We start from the raw sequence: 15,251 nt of genomic DNA on the forward strand, positions 1-15,251 counted from the left end.
CATGTCATCTGCAAATAAGGATAGTATTCTTTCTTACTTTACAATTGTATTTCTTTCATTTATTTTATTTTTTGCTTTATTAAGGTGGCTAGAATTTACAATTCTGTGTTGAATCAGAGTGGTGAGAATAGATTTTCTTGTCTGTTACTGGTTTTAAGGGCATAACATTCACAATTACGTATGTTGCTAGCTGTAGATTTTTTTTTATAGCTATTGTTTATAGGTTGAGGTGATTCCCTGTAACAGCATTCTTAATTCGATGAGAGTTTTTATCATGAATGGGTGTTGGATTTTGTCAAATGTTTTTTCTGCATCACTTAATATGATCATATGCTTTTCCTTTTCTAGACAGTTGATATGGAAATTATATTGATTGATTTCAAATGCTGAGCCAATCTTATATGCCTGGAGTAAATCCTACTGAGTCATCATGTAATATTTGTTTTCTACTGTATTGGATTTTTTTTAAAGTTTTATTTATCTATTCATGAGTGACACAGAGAGAGAGGCAGAGGGAGAAGCAGGCTCCACATGGGGAAGCTGATGCAGGACTTGATCCCAGGACCCTGGGATCAGGACCTGAGTTAAAGGCAGATGCTCAACCACTGAGCCACCCAGGTGCCCCTCTACGGAGTTGGATTTGACTTGCTAATATTTTGTTGATTTTTTTTTGTCTAAGTCTATGAAGACGATGGATTGTAGTTTTCTTTTTTGCTGGCCATTCTAGTTTGTGTTTCAAGATAATATTGACCTCATAAAATGAGGTGGAAAGTGCTCTCTCTAGTTCTGTTTTTAGGGAAAAATGTGTAAAATATATTAACTGTTCTTAAATGTTTGGTAGAATTCTCCAGTGAAGCCACTTAGGCTTAGAGATTGCTTGCTGGGAGATTTTAAATTATAAATTTGATTTCCTTAGTGGCTATATAACTATTCAGATTACTTCATTCACCCTTGTTGAATTTTGCTCTTTATGGTTTTTGAGAAATTGGTCTATTTCTGCTAGTTATTAAGTTTGTAAACATAAAATTGTTTATATTCTTTTATAATTCCTTTAGCAGCTGCAGGATCTATGGTGATATTTCCCATTTAATTCCTAATATTAGTGATTTTGGTTTTCTCCTTTTTAAAATCTTTATCAGTCTCTTTGGAGTTTTATAAACTTTATTTTTTTTTTCCAAAGAACCAAATATCTGTTTCATTGGTCATCTTTACTATTTTCAATTTCATTGTTTTCTGCTCTTATCTTTTTTTTAATATTTTATTTATTTAGTCATGAGAGACACACAGAAAGAGACAAAGACATAGGTAGAGGGAGAAGCAGGCTTCCTGCATGGAGCTGGATGCAAGACTCCATCCTGGGACCCTAGGATCATGACCTGAGCCAAAGGCAGATGCTCAATCACTGATCCACCCAGGCATTCCTGCTCTTATCTTTATTATGCCCTTCCTTCTGCTTGCTTTGGGTCTACTTTGGTCTTCTTTTTCTAGTTTCCTGAGGTAGGAGCTTAGGTTATTGATTGAAAATTTTCTTCTTTTCTGTGGCAACAATTTCCTTATGTGTACTGCTATGGCTGCATCTCATATATGTTAATATGTCATATTTCCATTTTTATTCTGTTCTATGTATATATTTATTTATTTTGAGATAACTGAGTTTCCCAGTCTAGCTATTTGTTGTGGTGGGATTCTCCCTTGCTGGTCAGCTCAGCCACTTCTTGTCTCTTGGCTGGAGCTTCCCAACTGCTAGGTGTCTTAATAGAGGAGAGAAGTTTCAGGCCAGGAATAGGGAAGGAGAACACTTCTCCTGGCCAGTGATTTTAAGCAGGATTCTCAGTCGTTCCTGTTTGCCTATGTTGTTCAGCTCACCTGGTGTTGTTGATGGGACTCCAGTTCAGTCCTCTGGAAAAATGATCCTACTACCTAGACTGCCTTTAGGTTGGAGGTTAGGAAATGCCAAGCTAATTTTCACTTCTGCTGTTTGTGGTGGCCCTAAGATGCCCTGCAGCCATGTTGTTCCTCTAGCCCTGAGGTCCCTGACGTTTTCTCCTTCTTCCTTTCACCTTTGATAGTTCTCCTTTGGTTGTCTCTTGTGCTATTTCCAGGGATTATAGTTGTACTTTGGAAGGGAAAACCCAGAAGAAATGAATCTGTTCCATCTTGTATGAACAAGAAGTCAAATAGCTTATGTAAAGTCTTCATTGATACTACTTTCTCAGGTCCAGTTAGCAGATCAGTTAGTAAAAAGGTCACTTGAGCTGTATTGCTATCATGGGCTTATATCATCTGTTGACTATTAGGGAATGTTCTACAATAATTCGCTCTTTCAAGGCATGCTCAATAGTTGTTTAAGAACCACACAGGGGGATCCCTGGGTGGCGCAGCGGTTTGGCGCCTGCCTTTGGCCCAGGGCGCGGTCCTGGATATCCGGGATCGAATCCCACGTCAGGCTCCCGGTGCGTGGAGCCTGCTTCTCCCTCTGCCTGTGTCTCTGCCTCTCTCTCCCTCTCTCTGTGACTATCATAAATAAATAAAAATTTAAAAAAAAAAAAAAAAAAAGAACCACACAGAATGCTGTGGGATTTGGGGGCAGGGATAAAAATCTGCTGCTACCAAAGAATTTTCAGCTAAAGAGAATGGTAAAGTCATCTCATCTTAAGAACCCTGACACCCATAATTGCAGGTCTCACTTTCGAGTTTGAAGGGACAGTCTCCATGAGGCAATGTGCCTTAACCACTGCAGCACCATTGTCCTTCACAACGAAGATCTTGATTTTCAGTGTTGCAGTTTCCAAGTGGTTCAGACATTCACCAGGGCAGGGATTAACATTTCATTTTCAAATAAAATCACCAAAGAGCCCGGTTTATTCAATGGCATGTCAAATTACAGAACTTGGTTCTTTTGTTTTGAACATCTCCTAGGTTTGATTGGAACATAGAGTAAATTATTCAGACTAATTAAGACTTAGAAAAAGATTACACACCAGGATCTATTGGGGGAGAATATCCTGAGTGATTTTGCCTAATTTTGTGCTATATCAATTCATCAAGCCAAGCCATGCCTCTAACATGCTCCAATGCAAATAGATTCTGTGCTAGGCACAGTGGTGACTCGAAAAAAAAAAAAAACAGATAAAAATCTCACTTTCAGGCCTAAGATCTTCTTGAAGAGATTTTACTTACATACCTTAAAAAGGGCCTATATACTACAGGGCAGTGCATAATTAAGGGTCAATGATTGGAAGGGAAAATGGCTAAAGAGAGAAGTGAGAGGTCATTGCAGACTGGATTGATAAGAGAAAGTTTCTAGAAGGTTGTAGATTCAGGACAGATATGCTTGGGTGAATGGAGATGGATCCGTGAAGAAAGGTATGAGGATTATTATAGGCAAATGATACATAGAGGCCAGGCTGTCAGCCAGTCTTGTGGGAGGACTGGAGTTATTCCAGATGGGAGTTTAACTGAGGCCAGGTCCTGAGGACTTGACTTTTAGGCTCAGGAGGCATCTGTTTTCTGAGGACCTGGGGACTTTGTGATGTTCTGAGCTTAAGAGCAGTGCAAATAAATGCAGGGTTTGTGGATATCAGTTTGCAAAGAAGGCTGGTGTCTGGGGCATGGCTAGGACAGGGACCTGGAAGGAGACATCTGAAATTTTAAATAATAAAGTTTTGAAGAATAAATGTACTCTATAAGTGAAAGAATATCTTAAAAAGTACACTCATATGTACATGAGTGAATTTTTAAAAATTATGTTAACTTGTATCCTGTGGTTCAGTGTTAATGTTCACACCAAAATGCCCCTTCCATAATACTTAAGTGGGATTTAATTTATCCACGTACAGTTGAAAGTAAGTAATATTAAGACCAGAATTATGAAATCAGTAGTTTGACTATGGCTTTGCTCTCTGACCCTGCCTGATATAACTTTTAGAAGTCTCGACTAAATGTATGGCATGAAAGGGAGAAGGGAATCGAAGCTAAGAGAAAGTGTCCATTCCCATTGATTGGGAGAACAATGGTAAATGTATTGATTTTAATTTTTAAACCTTATATTACTTTTATATTCATAAAAAGAGTTCATATCTTATGCCAGATATCTAAAATAATATGAGTAATGTGCATTATAAATCAAAAAGCATAGATAAAATCTGTTAAGCATATACTGGCAATGTGAGAGGAAAAGCAGATAAAGTGATGGATTTGTAGGAGAAATGAAGGCAGACATTATAACCCAACAGTGAGATCATCTCTCTAACTAGCCTAAAGGTGGCTTTTGACTGAAGTAATTATTACCTTAATACAATTCCCAAGTACGAACAATATCATCCAGTTGCACGTAAGTTATGATCAAGTCTGACCTAAGAGAGTTAGACAAGTATGTTAGCTTCTGGCAAAAACTCAGATTGAATATCACACAGTATAATTTAAGAATTATATTTCTTATTCATTATATCATTGCTCTCGTGGTAATTTTCTATCCAATATATAGCTAGTATCATTTTTTTTGTGTATTTGTATGTAGTAAGAGTGATATAAAAATAATAAGGGAGATATTGATAACTCTTTTCTGAATAAATATATGTCCATGAATGAGTGAATGAACATCTTTCATGTATTTCTCCTTCAGAGAGTCTGACACAGGAAGAGAAGGGAAGCAGAGGAGAAAAATCCATGGAAATGACTGAAAAGTCACCCTATCTTCAGTCTGAGCTTAAATCAGATTGTCCTGTCAGTTTTGCATAGTCCCTGAAATAATCTTTTATTCTAGCATCCAGTTGACCTGAAGCACAAGAGAACAAATGTTATGAAAGTAAAATGAAAGACTCACCTTTTGGAAATCATATATGTATCTCATTTAAACTCATTTGACGACTGGTGAATTCATTAGGCAAAGACCAATAGGCATGAGATTTACATGATGAAGCTCCAGGTAACCACTATGCAATCCCCATGGACAATAAAATCAGGAGTGTGTGTGTGTGTGTGTGTGTGTGTGTGTTTTATAATAGTTTGTTTCTTTAATTTTAAAGTGAAGGCAAATACAGTATTAGTGATCATTCATTCCAGGTTTGGGGACTATGGGGTTTTTTTTTCATTTTTTTTTTATTGAAGAAGTGTGTATTTTTTTAAAATAAGTAGATAATGAGTTGTGAAATCATTATAATAATGTCTTTCTAAGCCAAAGCAGCCAACTTGCTGACTTCAAAATTGCGGCATCCATAGTTGATAATAAGGTCGATACATTTCCTAAAGCCCACCACGTTGCTATCACATTTATTTGCTTCTTAAAAATGAAGGTTTTATTCCACCTCTTAAAAATAATTACAGGCTGAGAAGTCACCGCTGTGGTCTCCTACCTCCTTTGCCTCTCATGCTCTGGTTCCCCACCACTTCACTGGTGGGCCCACTGATGTGGAGAGGGCCAAGGCTTAAAGGATCAAAACCCAGCTGAGGTTATGGTGTTCTGGGGTGAGAGGGGCCCTGAGTGATTCAGCAGTGAAGGTGGTGATTCATTCTCCTGTGGTTACCTTTTGGGCAGATTTTAAGGCTCAATTAATACTCAGTGCTCCCATCATGTGTGATCTTTGGTTTACCAACCTATGATGTTTTTTCTCCTTGCTGTAAAATCCGAGGTTTAGGTAAAACAAAACAAAACAAAACAAAAACAAAAACAACCATGGAGAGGGAAATGCGAAAGAAAATCCCAAGTGAAACTTCTTCCATCATTCCCAAACCAACCACAGATACTCAGGTAATGTTAAGAAAAGATCATTGATGATGGATTGGACAAACCCCTAGCTGACACAGCAGCCCTTAGCTTTCCAGGTACTTATTCACCAAGCATGGTCTGAGCTCTGTTCCTCTGGCTGGAAATAAAGAAATGACTTCAAAAAATATAGCTCCTGCTTTCAAGCAGTTAGCTGCCCAATTGCAGAGTGGAGATGATGTTAAAATAGTAGATACTGTTACAGAATAAAGCCAGGTGGTATCAGATCTCAGCCACTATGAAGTGCAAAATCCCAGGGAAGAACAGAGAAGGTTACTGTCCTAGAACTCCTAGAACATTCTGTAAATGAGGTTAAATTTCTGCTGGTCGTTGATCAGAAAATATGGTTTCAATAAAGGGAATGCAAAGAGAAGGGGCAGAAAAATTAGCCTAGGGATAGGTGAGCCCAGTACGATCATGTTACAGATCTTGGAGTGAAAGTAATAAGAGCTTGCAGCATTGCTACTGCCTGTGCCATTAGCCCTTCATCCACCTGTGAGCTCACCCACAACCTGGGAGCAACTGTTGCCATCACTAAGGATAGCGTTCCACCTAAGCACTGTGTTCCTCTGCTTCTCTGCCCAAAGTCTTGTTGTTGTGTCACAGGAGCTTGCTGAGCCCATGGACAAGGCAGTCAGGAAGTGTCTGAAGGTTTAATGCCTCCAGTACAACCCTCAGCCAATCAAGAATGGGAAACCAAAGAACGAATACCCCAACTTTTTAAATATATTTTATTTATTTATTCATGAGAGATACACAGAGAGAGGCAGAGACACAGGCAGAGGGAGAAGCAGGCTCCATAAAGGAAGCCCAATGCGGGACTCAATCCCAGCACCCTGGGATCACACCCTGAGCCAAAGACAGACGCTCAACTACTGAGCCACCCAGGCACCCATACCCCAGCTGTTTTGCCCCTCATTCCACACAGCAGTTTCTATGAAGGCCCCCAGAAGGGAAAGGGATGGTGGAAGAAAGAGAATAAAATCAAAGATATCCACATTCTAATTCCCAGGATTTGTGAAATATTATCTTCCATAGCGTCAGGGACTTTTTGGATGAGATTAAGTGAAGGATCTCGAGATGGAAAGGTTATCTTATATTCTCTGGGTCGGCCAATGTAATCAAAGGAGATAACAAGGTGGGACAATCAGAGACACATTTGAAGATATTGCCACTGCTGGTTTTGAAATTGGAAATTGGAACATGAGCCAGGGGATACACACTGCCTTTGGAAGCTAGGGAAGGCAAGGATACGGATTGTGCTCCAGAGACTCCAGAAAAGAATACAGGCTGGTTGACACCTTGATTTTCTGGGGCCTTGTCACTTTACTCCTGAGTTACTAAAATAACCTAACCTGCTCACCATTTATCTCTGTTCCAATCCAGCCTGCACCAAGCTAACACATTATTAGTGAAACCCATCACATGAACCTTGAATGGCTTTTGTGACATTGATGTCGCTTCATAGAGTTGACTATGGGACATAATCCTGGGAGGGCTATTTAACTTATTTATTTGTATTTTCTAGGGCTCTTAAACATTTATGTGTAAAAGATTCCCTTATGCTCTAATAAGATATTAAAAAGTGCATACTTTCAATCTCTACCCCTATGGTAGACTACTATGTTGCCAGCCCTAATTAGGGACCTCCCCTATATCCAAGCTTTTATGTTGTGACTTCATAACCAGTCCTACCAGGAGGTAGAGTTTATTTCTCACACTGGGAATAGCTAGTTGTTATAATCTCCAAAGATTCTGATTCCATAGGTAGATGTAACTCATTGTTAACAGGTCATTCTGTTGCAGGGCAGTCCAGAGACATTACTTGAGTAGCATTTTAGTATTACACGTCAGTTCGAGAAAAAAATAGCCTCAGGTGAAACATACAGTCTGTTAGAGTAGCATAGGCCTGACCGGAGAGCAATGAGTGCTAAGATATTACTAGAATGACCCAAACTGAATCTGGCATCACAGTGGTAACTGTGCACATGGCATCATATACCTGGAAAGACCATCGAACCATTACACCACCAGCACTGTGTCCACGAGAAGCTATTCTGTTTTAAGATCATGACTTTATCTACTTATCTATTGGTTTATAGACACTAATATCTATATTCTATTATTTTTGACATGGTAGCCTGCAAGCAAAACCTCACATGGAAGCCCAGCATATAAAGCAGACACACGTGGTAGAAGCAGATGGATGTGCACCCCAAATACTCCATCTTCCCTTCCCCACCCTGCCCCACTCAAGGCTGCTGAGGTTCTCTGTGGACCAGAGTTAGAAAATCATTGTCCTGGGATCCCTGGGTGGCGCAGCGGTTTGGCGCCTGCCTTTGGCCCAGGGCACGATCCTGGAGACCCGGGATCGAATCCCACGTCGGGCTCCCAGTGCATGGAGCCTGCTTCTCCCTCTGCTTGTGTCTCTGCCTCTCTCTCTCTCTCTGTGACTATCATAAAAAAAAAAGAAAAAAAAAAAAGAAAATCATTGTCCTGTAGGGTGAAATTAACATTCCTCAGGCTGGTAGGCAAGCTTCCACAATTTGATTTTATCATTCCCACCATTCATTGCTGCACACAAACCACCCCAAACTTAACAGCATGAAACAACCACTCCTCCCTTGTGCTCATGGAACCTGTGCCTCAGAAATTAAGATTGCACAACAGCCAGGCCACATGTCTGCCACTTTGGAAGTCTGGAGCCTCAGCTGGGGAGATTCAAATGTCTGTGGCTGGAATCTTCTGGAGGCTTGCTCACCCACATGTCTGGTACCTGGACTGGGATGAATGAGAGGCTCAGTTCATCTGGGAGTGTTGGCTTGAGCATTTCCATGTGGGTTCTCCATTTGGCTTGGGCTTTTTCTCAACAAGGTAGTTGGGTTCCGAGATGGAGTGTTGTAATAGGGATTTTATAGACAGAGAGTGTTTCAAGAAATCTGGACAGAGGCTGCATGAACTTTTATGAAGTAGCCTCAGAAGTCTTCTGTACTTTATCAGTCATGGCAGTCCCAAAGTTCTGTTCACATTCCACAGTAAGGGACATACGCCCCATTATTTGATGGTGGCACTGTCTATATTACATTGTGGGATGGGGGGTATTGATATTGTCATCTTCAGAGAATAAAATCTACCACAGTCCATCCTTTGGCCACAACCATTCATATTCATACAAAATGCACAAACACCCCCAAAGTCTTATCTCATTACAGCATCAACTCAAGGTCTCATTGACTAGATGGAGAGGAAGCTTGACGCATCAAAGTCTCTGAGTGCAGTTCCTTGAGACAAGCTATCTGCCCCCATAGTGGAGGCATCGTAAGATCACCACAGTAGACATTGCAGAAGAGCACAGGGAATGGGAAATGCTCTTGTGCCCATCTCTGGAAAATATAACTTGCTATAGTTACATTTTCAACCTTCTATCTGTTAGTTTCTAATGTGAATCTTGCATCTTCTCCTAAAAGTATCATATGCTTCCACAGGTTTCCTTGACTTTGTTCACAAAGTGTTTCCCTCCTAGAATGATCTCCAGCTCTGCCTTACCCAATCAAATCTATTTCCCTCAAGGTCCTCCAAATAGACTGGGGTGAGGGTGATTAACACAATCAGATTCGCTATCTAAAAATATTTTGTTGCTGTGTTGTATGGAGAAAGAAATGAGGCCTGATGTGAGTACCTTTGAATAGCTTAGATTGGGGTATTGGTATTTGAAACATTAATAGTCCTGAACAAATTCAGATACCCCAACACTAATTAGACACATAGGCCAACCCCATCTTAAAACATTTCATATTTTTGTGGCTTTGATTCATCATTAAATCCACTGATTTAGGGACACCTGGGTGGTTCAGTGGTTGAGCGTCTGCCTTTGGCCCAGGATGTGATCCCAGGGTGCCAGGCTTCCTGATTGGAGCCTCTTCTCCCTCTGCCTCTCTCTCTCTCTCTCTGTCTGTCTGTCTCACATGAATAAATAAATAAATCTTTTTAAAAAATATATCCACTGACTTATCTGGTCATACCAGCACATTTTTTTTCCCCTGAATCCATATGGCAAAACTCTTAAAATTGGAAATTGCATTTGTACATTTTTCATGACCAATACATTGGACATAGTGGTGACAATTTGGGTAGTATTGATGAAAGAAAGAGTTAAAGAATATACTCTCAGGATGACAGAAATGAGAGGAACCTAAGAATTATGTTATATCCTTTGAGATTTGGATAGTAAAACATCAGCCCAAAGGGATGACCTTTGGTTGTTAGCTGAAACATCAGAATCTTCAAGGCAGACTTTGGAGTCATGGCAGAGGCATTAGATGACCCACTGCAGCTGACTCTGATTGTAGTCAAGACTTAAGATATTCAGATATAAGTCATCAGACATGGACCCTTCCCTTCTCAGCAAATATGATGCTGGACTGTCTCACATGGGATACAATGGCCCTTAATGTGACAGAGGAATTGAACCCTGGAACAGCCAAATCAAGACAAATTGCACCCACTCAGTGCTTGTCCTAAACCAGTGTATACAAGCCTTGAATAAACCTAAGGCTTCTCCCTTCTCACATCTGTGTCTTAGCAACACCAGAGTTAGGTGTGGGGGATGGTTTGGATCAACATAGTTGCAGAGAATATTTTTTTTCCTCCACTCAGATTCTCTTAAGCAATTGAAATATCTGGAATGTAGCCCATGCCTCAAACAGGGCAGACACCAACCTGTCGACATTGTTATCTCTTGGCTGGGTGTTGAGTAAATTGTGTGTGAAGGTTTTTCTTAATTTTAGGATCATAGAGGTTCCAAAGCCACTAGAAGAGATTTAGAGGTGGTGTTTCCAAAAAGACTGCTGATGCTGGTCTTATGACATTTTCTGGGAAAGTGTATATATCCTAGCTTGATCTTACAAATGATTGCAAGGTGCAGCGACCCAGCCATTTCTAACCATGCCTAGTGTCCTCTGTGACTATGTCAGTACATGGCCTCAGACATCTTAGAGGTTTAAGTGGTAAGGGTTGTTGATGGGCTTGAGTATTATGCTCAGGAACATCCTTTGGGTTTGTAGCATAGACAGAGGGGGTAAAAAAATATCTTATTTAAGACTGGTCATGGGAAAGGGTTGGCCTCTTGCACATGTCTGTGCAAACTGGTTCAAGTCCAGTGTCTCTTGCAATCAATCCTGGTCCACAGCAGGGTCAGACCCCAGTCTTCCCCACCCCTGCTCAACCTCTGCACCCAGTGCCAGAGGAAGAGTTAATGCTGCTACTGACCGCAGCCATTGAGCTGGTAATACAGGGCAGAAGATGATGCTTTGTCATCTCATATTACTTTTATATCCTGGCCTATGATCAAATCAGGAGAGGACTTAGCACTTTTTAAACCACACTTCACAAAAGGTGCACAGTTCAAGGGTCAGGCACCTTCCTCAGTGATGACATTAATCCTGTTAGATCTCAGGGGCTCTTGAGATCTGAATCTGAATGGGCAATGAGGAAGCCCACCAATCATGTCCACATGAGTCTCCCCCCTGTTCGCTGCTCCAGGAGGCCTGGACTGCATGCTGTTGGGCAGTGTGCAAGACACCATAGGCTGAAGATACATTTGGTTTCTGAACTACCACTGCAGGCAGGTTTACAAAGGCAAATAGTTATTAACACAGAAATCAAGCTGAGGCTCTGAAATGTGGTGGAGCTTCCCAACTCATACCTTTAGAAGCCCAGTGGTGCCGTCTAAGCTGTAGGATGCTGTGGAAACTCTGCTAAGGATATCAGGAACTACAGAAAATGTAGCCCCTTTGATGCAACCTAATTTTTGGCCTGCATTTTTGCTTAATCAATAGAAAGGACTCTTTAAAGTAGCCTGGGATTTCTTTCCCCAGCATTTTTAATGTATTAGAAGCTACCCATGAAACAATTAAACTGATTTCAATATTTTCCACTTCAAGGATCTGGTCATAAATACTTCCTGGGCATTAAGTAACCAGTGTGCCATGTAAGCTAGCTATGTATTATCCAGTGTCACAGCACGACACTTGAACACACTACCACCCTACATGCTTCCACTTTCTGACTTTCCAGAACAAGGAACATCATGCTTAGTATTAAACAGTCATTTCTGATGTCTTGGCATGTGATAACACTGGATTCTTTCTGGCTTTGGAAGATATTTTGTGATGTGCATGCTGGAAGGGCGATGACTTATTTTGTAACCTCTGGGGGACCACGTGTGCTTTGAAAGACATATCCATCCATGGAAACTGTTTTATTTACAGTGATGGAGAGCTGTACTAGGAGCAAAGAGTGAAACCACAAAGCATTAAAATAGTCTTTGGCTTCACAGGGGCTTACAATTTGATTGAAGAGGCAAAACTTGTATGCTAAAGAGAATTAAGCAAAGATATAAATATGTCCAACCCAATGTTGGATGGAGAACAAGTGAATCATAGCAATCAGAAATGTTCTATGTTGAGAAGAAAAAAGAAATGATTCAGTATCCCTTAGATGTGAAGAGGTGCACCAGCCAGCATGACATTGAAGCCTGTAATCAAACTATTACAGATTTCCATGTATACTATTAAACAGATATTGACTTTCATGAGGTTATATCAAGATTTATTGGCCCGAGAGGTAAATATTGACTGATAAGATGTTGAGGTCAATAATTACCTCCAGGGACAATAAATCTTTATATTCACAGACACACAAATTCAATAGTCAGTGTGGTTTGTTAGATTAAACACAAATTCCAAGTCATTAGAAATATCTGGAAATTCCTTTTTATAACCATGAATTCTGACAGTTTATAATTCATTTTAAAACAGCATATTTTAAATCAGATCTGATTTAACTCTAGAAGAGAAGGTTAGTTTTATTTTTAATCATGGCCTCATGGAAAGAAAAATCACTTTATATATGTCTTCACGTTGACTAATTCTATTCCAGCCGCTAACCGGTAACTGCCACATGGTAGGTACTCAATATACATTTAAAAAAATGAAATCAGTCTCATGCAATTTGGCATTTAAATTCCTAATCAACACAAAAGCTGATTAAAAATATATGTTAGATAACAATTATCAGTGTTTTAAAGTCACTTACTCTTTCATCAAAAAATATTTATTCAGAATTTATTTTAGGGCAAAAGGCACATCAGGCAAAAAAAGATTTATTCCACTGATGAAATTAGAAAATTTGGATTACTTATATTTGTTCTTTACCTGAAATTTATTCAGAATTTTATTTTATTTAGAAATTAAAATTTCAGTATTTTAGGTTTGATGTGATTGAGAATTAAACTGATAAAGCATGAAAATACACCACATGCTGTCATTTCAAAGAGCTAATTTTTATGTAGGCAGTCAATTATTTTGAGAGAATGTATGCAAACAGTGATTACATCCAGGTCATTATATTTTATATTGCCTTATACCAGGGAGATGGCAGAGGGGGACAGGCAGATAGTTTGGGGCTGGTGTTGGGGATTGCAAGCAACAAAGGAGTAGTAACACAGATGAGTACTTTTGCTTCCTCAGAAAAGTAAAGTATATGCACCCTTTTTTACACACATATGGTCTGTCCTTTCCACATACCCTTCAATGGCCATACAGCTGACCAGTCCCTCCCAATAAGACCTGTCCCAGACCTCCCGTTGTCAGCTTGCTAACATCCTCCTGTAGCAAAGATGAAAACCGGTCCTGACAATGGCCCTCTGTAGCTGTGCTAGGCTGGGCATTGGGCACCATGTGGGAGATTCAAAAAAGTCTCCAAGAAGTACAAAGAATGATCAAAGGATACCCAAAGGCCAACCTCCTGCATTAACAGGAGGTTAACAAGGTATTGAATTTCTGCTGTCTTCTTGTAAAGAAATAAGAATTACAGATAATAATTTAATTTACTTTAATTGCTGTCTCTTCCTTATTAAGACTAACCACTATCATAAATTTGGTATTGGTCCTTCCGGTATATTTTTATACTTTAAAGCATACATATCCATGCAATATTATTTTACTTGGCCATTTAAAAATTACTTATAGTTCTCATATATATTATATACATTATTTTGTATTTCTCTTTTTTCACATATTGTTTTTTTTAATATCTGGTCAAAAAACTACTAATTTGTGCATGGGCTGACTCCCTTAAAAGTCTTGGAAACAGATGGGGGAATTAATCTACATTCTACCGCTCTCCCTAGTTCAACAATAATCAGTCCTTAGATCAGGATTTCATAAACTAACATCCATACGTACTTTGGAAAAAGAGGTGGACCTCGGGGAGATGTGTTCGTGAACTTATTGTGTGTGTGTGCATGCGTGTGCATGTGTGTGCTCACGTACTTTTAAATGTGTATTTACATATAAGTATCATTTCTGGGAAAATGCTTCATAGCTTCCATCTAATTCAAAATGGATTCCATAAGTTCCACTTTTTTTGGAGCCACTTGTTAAGAGCCCTTATTAATTGCGGTGCCATGACAGTGGGTAAAAGATTTTTGGTACTAAAATGATGAAAATAGGAGGTGATGTGTCTTATTCCATTCAGGCTGCTACTATAACAAAATACCAGAGCTTAAGTAGTTTATAAACTACTGACATTTATTTCTCACAGACCTGGAGGCTGGAAAGTCCAAGATTAAGGTGTTAGCATGGTCACCGCCCAGTGAGGGCTCTCTTCCTGGCTCACAACCAATGCCTTCTCACTGGGTCCTCACATGGGGAAGGGGCTAGAGATCTCTCTGGAGCCTCTTTTATAAAGCCCTAATCCCATTCACGGGGGCTCCACCCTCAAGACTTGAGCACTTCCCAAAAACCCAGCTCCTCATGCTATCATTTTGAGGGTTAAAACTTCAAACATATGAATTTGGAGGAAACAAGTGTTCAGACCACAGCATTGTGCTAAAATCATCCATGTTGGAAAAGATACAGATGAGTTTTTGAAATCGTGAACACAGCTTCGTATTTATGTAACCAGACATTTTATGAGCTACGTGTAAACATTTAACTGACAAAATGTAATAATTAAAATCAATGATTACATCTTTGAATTTTAGATTTAAGAAGCATCCATTACTAGAGGTCTTATACAAGGGATTCAATGAATAAAGAGGTGGTTGGTCTAGTGGCCTTTTAATTATTCCCACAAATAATCTAATCCAATTTCTTTATTTTACAGAAAGGGGAAGCCGAGGCCCAGAGAACGGAAGGGATTTATGAATTACCACCTCTTTTCGATTCAAGATCATTAAAGTGTCATGAAGAATTTCAAAGGCAGTTTGGCAGAGGGAATGAAAGAGATATGGTCTATTAAAATTACCTTTGAAAATTAACTTTCTTGTTATTCTCTAGACTAGCTGTTATTGTGATGGCTTAGGAAAACCTGAAAGCTCTGAATCTGATGCACGATGCAAAAGTAATCTGTGCAAATGCTAGGTACTTTGTTCAATTTTCTGGTCATAGGTAGAAATGCAAGCATCTAGCAAGTGTGCTTTCAG

The 15,251-nt window shown here is 39.6% G+C and overlaps 1 long non-coding RNA gene across 2 annotated transcripts in view; it reads left to right on the plus strand.

Annotated features, from left to right (window-relative positions):
- LOC140642269 (uncharacterized) overlaps positions 1-15,039 on the plus strand; it is a 38,629-nt gene extending 23,590 nt beyond the window's left edge. For both annotated transcript variants that reach the window (XR_012038757.1, XR_012038758.1), the window contains exons 6-8: positions 3,929-4,015; positions 4,625-4,927; positions 14,933-15,039. This is a non-coding gene — a long non-coding RNA (uncharacterized lncRNA). The remainder of the gene's footprint in view (positions 1-3,928; positions 4,016-4,624; positions 4,928-14,932) is intronic.
- The last annotated feature ends 212 nt before the right edge of the window (positions 15,040-15,251 follow it).

This window comes from Canis lupus, chromosome 11 (assembly GCF_048164855.1).
Source record: "Canis lupus baileyi chromosome 11, mCanLup2.hap1, whole genome shotgun sequence".
Classification (NCBI taxonomy): domain Eukaryota; kingdom Metazoa; phylum Chordata; class Mammalia; order Carnivora; family Canidae; genus Canis; species Canis lupus.